The sequence below is a fragment of the Buceros rhinoceros genome, unplaced genomic scaffold, assembly GCF_000710305.1.
Source record: "Buceros rhinoceros silvestris isolate BGI_N320 unplaced genomic scaffold, ASM71030v1 scaffold11631, whole genome shotgun sequence".
Lineage (NCBI taxonomy): Eukaryota > Metazoa > Chordata > Aves > Bucerotiformes > Bucerotidae > Buceros > Buceros rhinoceros.
The window spans coordinates 11105-20629 of record NW_010392548.1 but is presented as its reverse complement, the minus strand read 5'-3'; positions in this window follow the sequence as shown (position 1 = coordinate 20629).

Below are 9525 nucleotides of genomic sequence, written 5' to 3'. Positions count from 1 at the left end.
GCTCTCTGACCTACACCCTGCTTCTTCAGGCTCTGCACAGCTGGTCCTTGAGGCCAGACCAGGGAAAAAAAATGCATATGCTTCTTCTAACAGGCTCAGGGCTCTCTTGCCCTGTTTCACCCTTCAGTGTGACTGCTATTACTCCTTTGACCCTGCAGATAAGCCACTGCTGAGAAGGAAAGGAGGAAACGGTACTTGGGTGGATGAACGTAGGCAAGTATCTCCAATTAATTCCCATGAGGATGACAGAAAGCCAACGATGAAAAAACAGGTGTGTTAAATATACTACAAAAAAGGACAAAACCCAGCTCGTTTTGGGTAGTGGCAGTTCTAAAAAACATGAGCCTGGAAAAAACAGACAACCAACCAAAACGACAATAAAAAAACCAAAACCCCAAATGTGATAATTCAAGTTGGTGAATCTAATCACAGCACACTTCCAGGGAGCTGTGTTTTTTCCATATTAACAGCATACACTCTTCCTTCCCATCTACACAAAAGATTATTTCGCCTTCATGCCAAAGCTTTTATTTTATTAAAACTGGTTAAAACAAGCTTGTCAGAAAAAAAGGAGCAGACATCATCTGGTTGCACAAGTTCTCAGGATTCTATTAATAAAAACATGGGAAGTTTACAAGTATTAAGATAATATTGGCTTTGTTGAGCTATAGATAAGAACCACTGCTTCTGGGCATGCTTTATCTAAAGCAGTGATTTAAAGTTTACCCAAGAGCCCAAATATGAAAAAACTACGTATGGGAATCAGAAAGCAACAGTGCAGATATGTGGTCGCTTACGATGAAAGTTCTTGCAAAGCTCCTTGTTTCCCAAGAAAGCAGGTTCATTTTCCTGTCCAACTAGTCTTTGAAGGTTACACTAGCTATCACTAAATCAGACAGGTCCTAAATGCCTTATTTGAATTTGGATTCTTGTGCTAAGTGGCTGAAGCAAGAAGGAGGTTGCTCAGCAACCAGAATGCTGCACGCACATACACCAGCCATCTTCTGCTTCACCTTTCTCCAGAAATGCATTGCCAGGGTATGAGTAAGTTATTTTTTAAAAGTTTGCAACCATTCCATTTATAGTCAAACTAGTGCCTTTTTTGGGGGGTGGGGGGAGATGTGCTTCTTTGCAGGGAAAAAATAATGATGAAGAGCTTCAAAGCTAAGCAGAGAAAGCTGGGACCAGGCTCAGTTAACCTACTGGGAGAGGGGCCTCTGCAAGCCAGTGACTAGAGCAGGTTTTGCAGTAGCACTCTGCAGCATCAGACAGCAGAATGAGACCTCTGCAGACCCCAGGAAAGCTGCTGCAGGAACTCATGAAAAACCAGGTCTGAGCAAGTTTTAGCTGTTACTTGCTTTCCGTCTTTCAGCTGCGCTGCAATGGTGCTGGGAGCTAAATATCAGGGATTTTACCAGTGACGAAGTGGAACCATTTCCCACTGCATGGCTGTAACTGGCAAGAAACATCTTCATCCTTGGGTGAGCTCTGCCCAACACCTCAAGCCAAAAACTACAACTTGCCATCACATGGGTTTATTTTTAGCTGTGGCAGTGACCGTGCATCTTCCTCCAGAGCCAAGAGGCCACGGGCACTGGGACACGGCACCTGCATCCCAAATAGCTGCGGCAAAGGAAGGGATGCCAGATCCGCTCAGCTGGTGACACTGCCGTGAAGCCCAAGTGGGAGCAAGCATGAGTCCGGCAGGCACTGGGACAACACGTGGCTTTCCTCCCAAAGCCTAAAGCAAAAGAAATAACCTTTCTTCCTCTTCACTATGACATGAGTCACTGCGTCCTCAGGCTTTAAAGAAATAGCTATTTTTAGCAAGCTGTAAAAGGAGGCTGTTTTATTTGAGATGGAGCCACTAGCTGGCGGGGCTGATCAAACAGCTGGTTTAGGAAGTGCTTTTGAATACCCACAAATGCAGAAAGCACAGGCTAGATGCAAGCTGGACTGATGCGGGTGTGGGGGGCTTCTCACACATGTGGCATGTGAAAGTTTATTTGTCCTGAACTCAACATTAAGGTGGTCATGCTGCCATTACAGAAAAAAAAAGGAACCACTGGGAAGAAACATTCTGCACCTCAAGAGGGAATTTTGTGAGCCATGGCAAAGCTGCCACTCATGTCCCTGTGAATTCCCAGAGCAGGGCAAGTGGCTGGGAAACACCCTTGAAGGGGCTCAGAGCCTCCACTCTGACAAAAATGGACATCACCATAAAGACATCAGGATGCTAAACAGCACTAGAGCAAATATAAACCTTAAGGGCAGCCCAAAATTAGGTTCTTCTGAGGGATAAACTCTTTTTCCTAAAGAGGCAGGATTTTTTGGGGTGTGGGGGGAAGATGATGAGTAGGTATTTCTTATTTATTATACCTTATATTATAAAATACAAGCAATTTTGCTAGCATCTAGCATTTATAAGGATCTTTGTTATTTTAATTCAGTGGTCTATCTCTTTATAATATACACTATCATCTGCAGCAATAATCTGAGTCAAGCCTGTCACTGGGAAACCTGGGTGGGGGTGGAGAACTGGGTTTAGGACTTCCCATGTGGGGCTGAATCTCCCCAAAGGTCTTGATCTTGTCCCAGTCTCAGATTCACCTTACAGTTCATCACAAATCAAAATACACTTCAGTCTCTTGGAACTGATGCTGCAGAGCCCATTTCTGGTTTTCAGTCTGGCAGACACAAAGGCCCTCCATTTTAGTTCATGTGGTACAGGCAGTATTATTTGCTACTGCTGGTTCGAATCTCACCTATGAACTGTTTTCTCCTACCCCCACTACGGCTCACTGAACACATTTCGACTTTCGGTTCTTGGATCCTGGAGCAGGGTCCGCCTCCACTTGCTCTGATCAAATGCCCTGGGTTTCAGTGACACCTAATGCAGTTTTACTGGATCATCTGCTCATCCTATCCTTGCTGAAGACAGAAGTATGGAAAAAAAAGAAATTACCTGAACACTGACTGTGTTTTCGCTTCTATTGTTCAAACCCTTCCTTAGGATGCGGTAAGGATTCTGTTTATTTTTACATCTGCCAAGTCGTATTTTAATTTCTCTACGTAACTTCATCAGAGGAAGAGCAGTTCAGAAATATGGAGGAAGTTCAGGATGCAGCCAATTCATTTTAGGTGGAAACTTTAATATTTTTGATAAATTTATATAGGATTAAGGTAATATTTAAAGCTACACATAGTCTTGCTGACTAAAAGGAAAACAAAGTAGACACAGTTTACTTGCCTTCACATGTCAGTATTCCTGAGAAGTTCTGATTGACAAGAACAAAAAAGTATATCCATCAAAGTTGTGAAAGTTTGAAATTTACTGACAAACATTTACTGATGCATCATTTTTTAAAGAAAAAAATCTGTTTATGGCATCTAATGTGATAAAATCAGGAGCTCTGTACTTTCAGAATATATCTGCAATTCTCAAATTTGTGTTGCAAGTTCAAAAACTTGGGTACACATGAGAAGGGTAAACCCTAGTGTCCTGGTTTTCAAATCAATTTCCATAGAGAAAGAAAAGCCAAAAGGCAAAAGAGAAAATGTGACAAGGAGTAATTTGAAAGATGCACAAGAATTTAACTGCTGACAGTGCAGAACTTCCCTTTATGACCGACCCATTCCTATCGTTAACCCCAAGACATATCTGCAGAAGCAACAGAAGATGATCAGAACAAACAATGTCAAAATGTTACGAGTTCACAAAGTAAAAGTCCTAGCTCACAGTTATTTGTTAAGGGTATTTCAAGTGATTTTGCAATGGTTTCTTCCTCTTAACAGTCTGTACGACTCCAAAAATACAAACTAAGCGATACAGATGAAAATTGGCAGAGGAAGTCAAATGGCAGGAAATCTTTTTTATGGAACAGCATTTCAAAATACTTAAACCCATCACTTTTAACATTAAGAATCTGGCATTTTTGTGCCCAACAGCTGATGAAGTGGTGCAAGGAGCTGGGAAGTGAGCCAGTGCAGTACAATTGATGGGGAACTTTTGCTTTGGTAACAGGTTACAGCCCTTTTGGATTTCACACAATAAAAGGAAGCCTATCCCCAGTTCCCACTCCTCCACCAGCTATTAAGAACACAATCCACACTAATTAGAAACCAAAGGGCTGCAATTTCTACCCAACCCAAGATGGATGGCCAGGCAGCAGAAGTCCAACAGTGGTTCCTTGATCTCTGAAAGATATCCAGTACACTCAGCCTACAGGAGAAAAACTCAGAAGTGAATGTGTAGTTACTGGCTGAGTCGCCTATCTTCTTTTTCTTAAAGAAATCCTTCATCTCCATCTTTTTTTGTCCTACTTCTGTCATACCACTTTCCTTGTCCTGGAGATAATTTCTATTAACCGGAACCAACCTTCAAATGCAACTGGGAACAGACAGGCAAGGACTGCAAGTCAAATGTCAAAGTAACAAGTATGCTGCAAAACCCTTCTTTATTTAAGAAGCCTGAACTGTGTTTTGCATTTATACCGAGTAAAAGACACATCTGTAGATTAATCTTGATGTAACTCAAGTAGAGAGTACATCTAACTGATATATCAAGGCTGACCAGAAAAATGGAAAGATCTTATTGAGATTTGCTCAAACAAAGGTGCCAAGTCAAACCTAAACATCAATTATTAACACATGAAAAGGATGAGAGGCAGCTACTTCTTCTGCTTCCTTGTTGCTACAGAATCACTTCTTATCTATGCCCCAATCCTTATTAGATACTGCAGGTGAAACACAACTGACCAAACTCAGACACCCAAATGAGAGTCACCCAGCTGGATCTGGTTACAACTGAAAAAGGAAGGTGATGGCTAACTCAGAATGAGATCAGTTGTGCCGTCATCGGTGGACTTCGTGTGTTCCTCAAGAAATGCACTCAGGACAGAAGATCTCGTCAAGATGACTCAAAATCCTACAGGCACGGCAGAAGAGCCTTTTCTATGTTTCAACAGCATCAGATATCAAGATCATAAGTTACAGTGGAAAACTTCAGCGGTTTAAGCTGGGACTTGTTTTATCTGTACCTTGGCCCACTTCCACCTTCAGATTTAGTCCAAGCCTGACATACTGAGATAGACCAATATTATCTACCCTGGGGAACACAGCCTTCAGCCACTAACTTGCCAAAACTGTATCAAGTTAGTCTGCCTCATTACCAGCCAGGACAGAAGTGCTGCTTGCTCATGAAGAGTCTCTGAAGTAACACGGCATATCCTTTAATCCGCTGCCTCCCATGCAGAGGGCTGCCTCGTCCTGCCTGAGCACAGCTCAACTAACCGAGCCTGGTTTCACTCTGCCAGTGGGGTCCCACGTGCTCGGGAGGCTGCACGCTCAGGGCAGCAACCGTGGTCAGGCACGTGGTCTCCATCCTCCCACAGAGAGACTGTATCGACTTCCCCATTTGATCCACGCGGTCAAAAGGTAGAATAAACGTTTGATGGAAAGTAGAGATAAAACAGCAGCTGCTTCGACAGGCCTGAATTAATCCCTAAATTCATTACTGATAGCACAGCCTCTTTACAATACAGTAACTGAATGGTTAAATATTTCAATTCACAAACGCACTCATGTTTGATTTATTGGGCATACTGCCAACTGGAGAGGCATAGTGGGCGGGTATTAAAAAAAGGAAGGAGAGAATGACCCCTAGGGTTAAGTAAATCCGTCATGTATCTCTGGCAGAACTGCCTCCCAAGAATGCGCCAATGAATTTTTAACACAAGAATTGTCTGAAAATACACGCCTTGCAAGTGAGCAAAATTGAATGGTACCCATCCATACTGTAAACGCCTAATGGCACCCCTCTACTGTGGAAAAAGTAGCTTAGGCTTTTTTTCCTAAAAAAAAAAAAAAGTATTTCAAAGATGTTTGAAATATTAATTACTGTAAGAGCAGTGCACAGCAAAATACTCTAACAATGTATTTGAAAGAAAACTTTAAATCCATGCTGGAATATCCTCAGGTGCTACAGTATTCCAGCAGAGATCATCATCACCAAGGGTTTTTTTTTCAACTGCAGGTTACTATGAAAGCAGATGGGGAGAATTGTTTAAGCAAGGACTGGCACTGAGGCTGCATTCTCTCTCCCCTTTGGCACTGCCATCATATTCATTATGACGAAGAGCAGAGAGAGACACAATTCAGGCACAGTGTGCCTTAAAACATTAAGATTCAGTTTCTGACCAAGGGTAGGACTCAAGGTTAAGTCTGCACTGTGGTCGCTAGCACAATTGCTGCTCTTCTAGAAGTATTTAAAGCTAGCTTTGAGTAAGTCCTTGGCTAACAGTTCCTAAGTCGCATGTGTGCATGGAGCTTCACTGCACAACTTGCTTGAGAGACCAGACAAACGTCAACTCAGCCATTGCTGAGCTTCCAGTTGACATGATGAAACCAGACAGTTCAGACCGAATAGTATCAAGAGATCCACTCACGGCAAGGACAGAGTCCTACCTTTACACTTCATTGGAAAAAATAACAACAATCTCCTCCTCTAACCAGCAGCTCAATCCCCCTGCAGTTGCAGGGGAAAGAGCTGGGCTCTGACCCCTGCACCAGCTTGCTAAAATTGTTTCCTTCCCAGTTTCAATGACCTGCATGACAGGCTGTCAGTAGCAACAAGGCTGCACTGGGCATACAAGGGGTTTTTCTGGCTGAGGCATTTGGTCAAGCAATGTTCCTGACTATTATTATCAAACACTACATATTTACTAACCACTAAATGCTCAAAAATCTTTACTGGTGAAGTGTGGAAATCCACCATAGAGTCTAACTCAAGAAGGCAAAGGAGGAGACTCTTTCCAATGTGACAAGCTGTTTGACCTGCAGCTATGAGATCTCAGACCAGACAGTCCTACTTCCCAGGCACTTCCGCTGCTTTTCACCAAATATTTGGTGATGCAATGTCACTGCCTGCTTACAGCTCCTGCTTCTTATAGCTGTTCTCTTGAAATGCAGGAGGTGATGTGCTCCACCCACTCCCCTGATGGGCCAACCAGTGAAGACCACTGAACCAGGATGCTTAAGTGAAAAGTGGCTTTTAGCAGAAGAGCAGCACACGCGCTGCACAGCAGCATTTCATCACCTGAGCATATCATGGAAAAGGTATAATCACAGAAGCCCCATGCTCCAGGGATAAACTCAGCATGTGTCCCAGCCAACAGGCCCTCTTGAAGCCTGTGTCCTTGTAGTGTTTCCAGCTCGATAAAAACTACTACTGAGCAAATAAATAGTGTCCCAGAATACCCTGCTACAGAAACACGCTCCCAAGCACCTTTCTCTTACCAGGTACTATATAAAACCAAACTCTATTCTTAGAGACATAGGGAAGTCAAGCAGATGGCAGAAGCATGGGTTTCCAAACTGCCTTCCCCACACATTCTATGTACAAAGTGATCACAGCAGTTATTTTAAATCTGTGTACAGGAACTATCTTAAGAGTCATGGAAGTAACTTGCCAAAATTCAGAAAAACAAATCCTCTCATCCAGATAAAAGAGGGAAATGTGCTCAGCTCGGTACTGGAGCCGTCTCTGCCAGCCTTCTGCCATCTTTTTCACTTTGGATTGTGAAACACAATAGCGTTGGGTCTTGCAAAGCAATTCTGAACCACTGAGCTTGCTGTCACGGGCATGTCAAGGTATTTTAATTGATTGCCTCCTGGCTGTCACGGTCCATGCACAGTGTCCTTTAACCACCTCCAATAAAAGGATTAGGAATCAACCAGGTGACAAGCTCAAGCAGAGATACTTAACCTTTTCCACAAGGTGCAACTAAAGCTGTGGAAATCCTTGCCTTGAGAAGCTGCAGACACCTGAAGTCAGCATCTGTTTTAAAGGAAATTATTGGAGCTCGTGGAAGAGAAATGGAAGAACGGTTATTAAATATGGAGAAACCACCTCCAGCTCAGGAAGTTTTCAAGTTGCAAATACTTGGAGACTGGTAGGCAGTGTTGAGGGAGTGTTGCGATGAACTCGCTCATTTTGTGCCCTTCTCCTTAGATACCTTCCCTTGGCCACTGTCAGGGACAGGACACCGCGGTTCAAGCTGACCACTATACCTGCTCTAATGATGCTATCTATATACCTGCTGCAGATCGGTTCAAGAATACTACTTTTTTATAAATGCTATTAAAAAATGAATCCTCTTTTCTAACAGAAATAGGAATTGCTGGCACCCAAACAAGGAGACATTTCAGCTAAACTGGACTGTTGTAGAAACAAGAATTGTTCTAAACTCGTCTAAAAGACACAGCCCACGTTATGGAGCTGCTTAGAGCCTGGGTGAGCACATTCCTACACTGTTCAATACAGGTGGTATCATATCATTTACTTCACGATCTTCAGTACGTTACACTTAAACTATTTAACAACACTGGGTTTAGGAAGTAAATGTATTTTTTCCCATTTTCTGAATGTGCCTCGTCAGAAGTTACATCAATTTAGATCTAAAAAAGGGGAAGAAAAAAACCCCTGAAGAGTTAAAGGATGAAGACAATATAAATATGTATCCTTCCTACTCACTTGATGGGCAGATGATGTTTGTTTAGACTGATGGCATCTACCTAGAATAATATAAGCAGACATTGGCTATGCTACCTAAAACAGAATGCTACAGCAAACAGACCCTGTGGCCAACGTTCCTTAAAATTTTAAAAAGCTCACCCCTTGAAATGCTTTTAAAAAAAATGAGAAGCCCCCTTGGCATGAGCTTCTCAGACAAATGCTCATGCACACTGGATGACCACCGAGCATCTCTGTTACAGTTCAAATAACGTAAGGAACGCTCATGCTATTCTCACCAGCTCTGCCTGGAAATAGACAGTCCCTCCGGACGTCCAAAAGCAGCAGTGTCCTCCTGCTTTAAGAGAAGCACCTTTTTTTGCCATCTTTCTTTGGTCGATGACTCAAACAGAAAGAACGTGCCAGACAAAAAAAAAATCTCCCTGACTAACACGCTTTACCTCTAGCCTAAAGGTACAATTTCCAAGAGCAAGCGCCTTGCTGTCTAATCCAGGGGTTTAAGCCTTTTTTCATTAGTTGACTCGTAAGCATTTTTCAGAAAAACATGGCATCCACACCATGCCTCTGAGTTTACTGAAGTAAGTTTTCTTACACAATCTGCTTGAAAGAAGTCTAGAGAAATCTTATAGGTGCTAGGGCCACAGATGGAAAACCACGGATGAGCCCTTTTGATTCTTCTCTGGATAGGAAATCCTGAAATAGTCACCAATTAGAGCAAATTATTTCTCTAAGGAGCCCTGTTTGCAAAGGCTGGAGACTGTTTTACAATGAGCAAGGAGCGGACACGCTGTTTTATGTTTGATTACCCTGGGAGAGGTTTGGGCAAGAGACCATCAGAGGAAAGGCTTCATCTTGGAAGCACAGTCAAAGGCCACTGACTTGCTGGAACAATCAGCAGTCAGGCAGTTTCTTCCTATTTCTTCTTCTTCTTTTTTAAAGAACATTTTGCATCTTAAGCTACACCGAAGTTGAGTCATTACTGAGATACAATC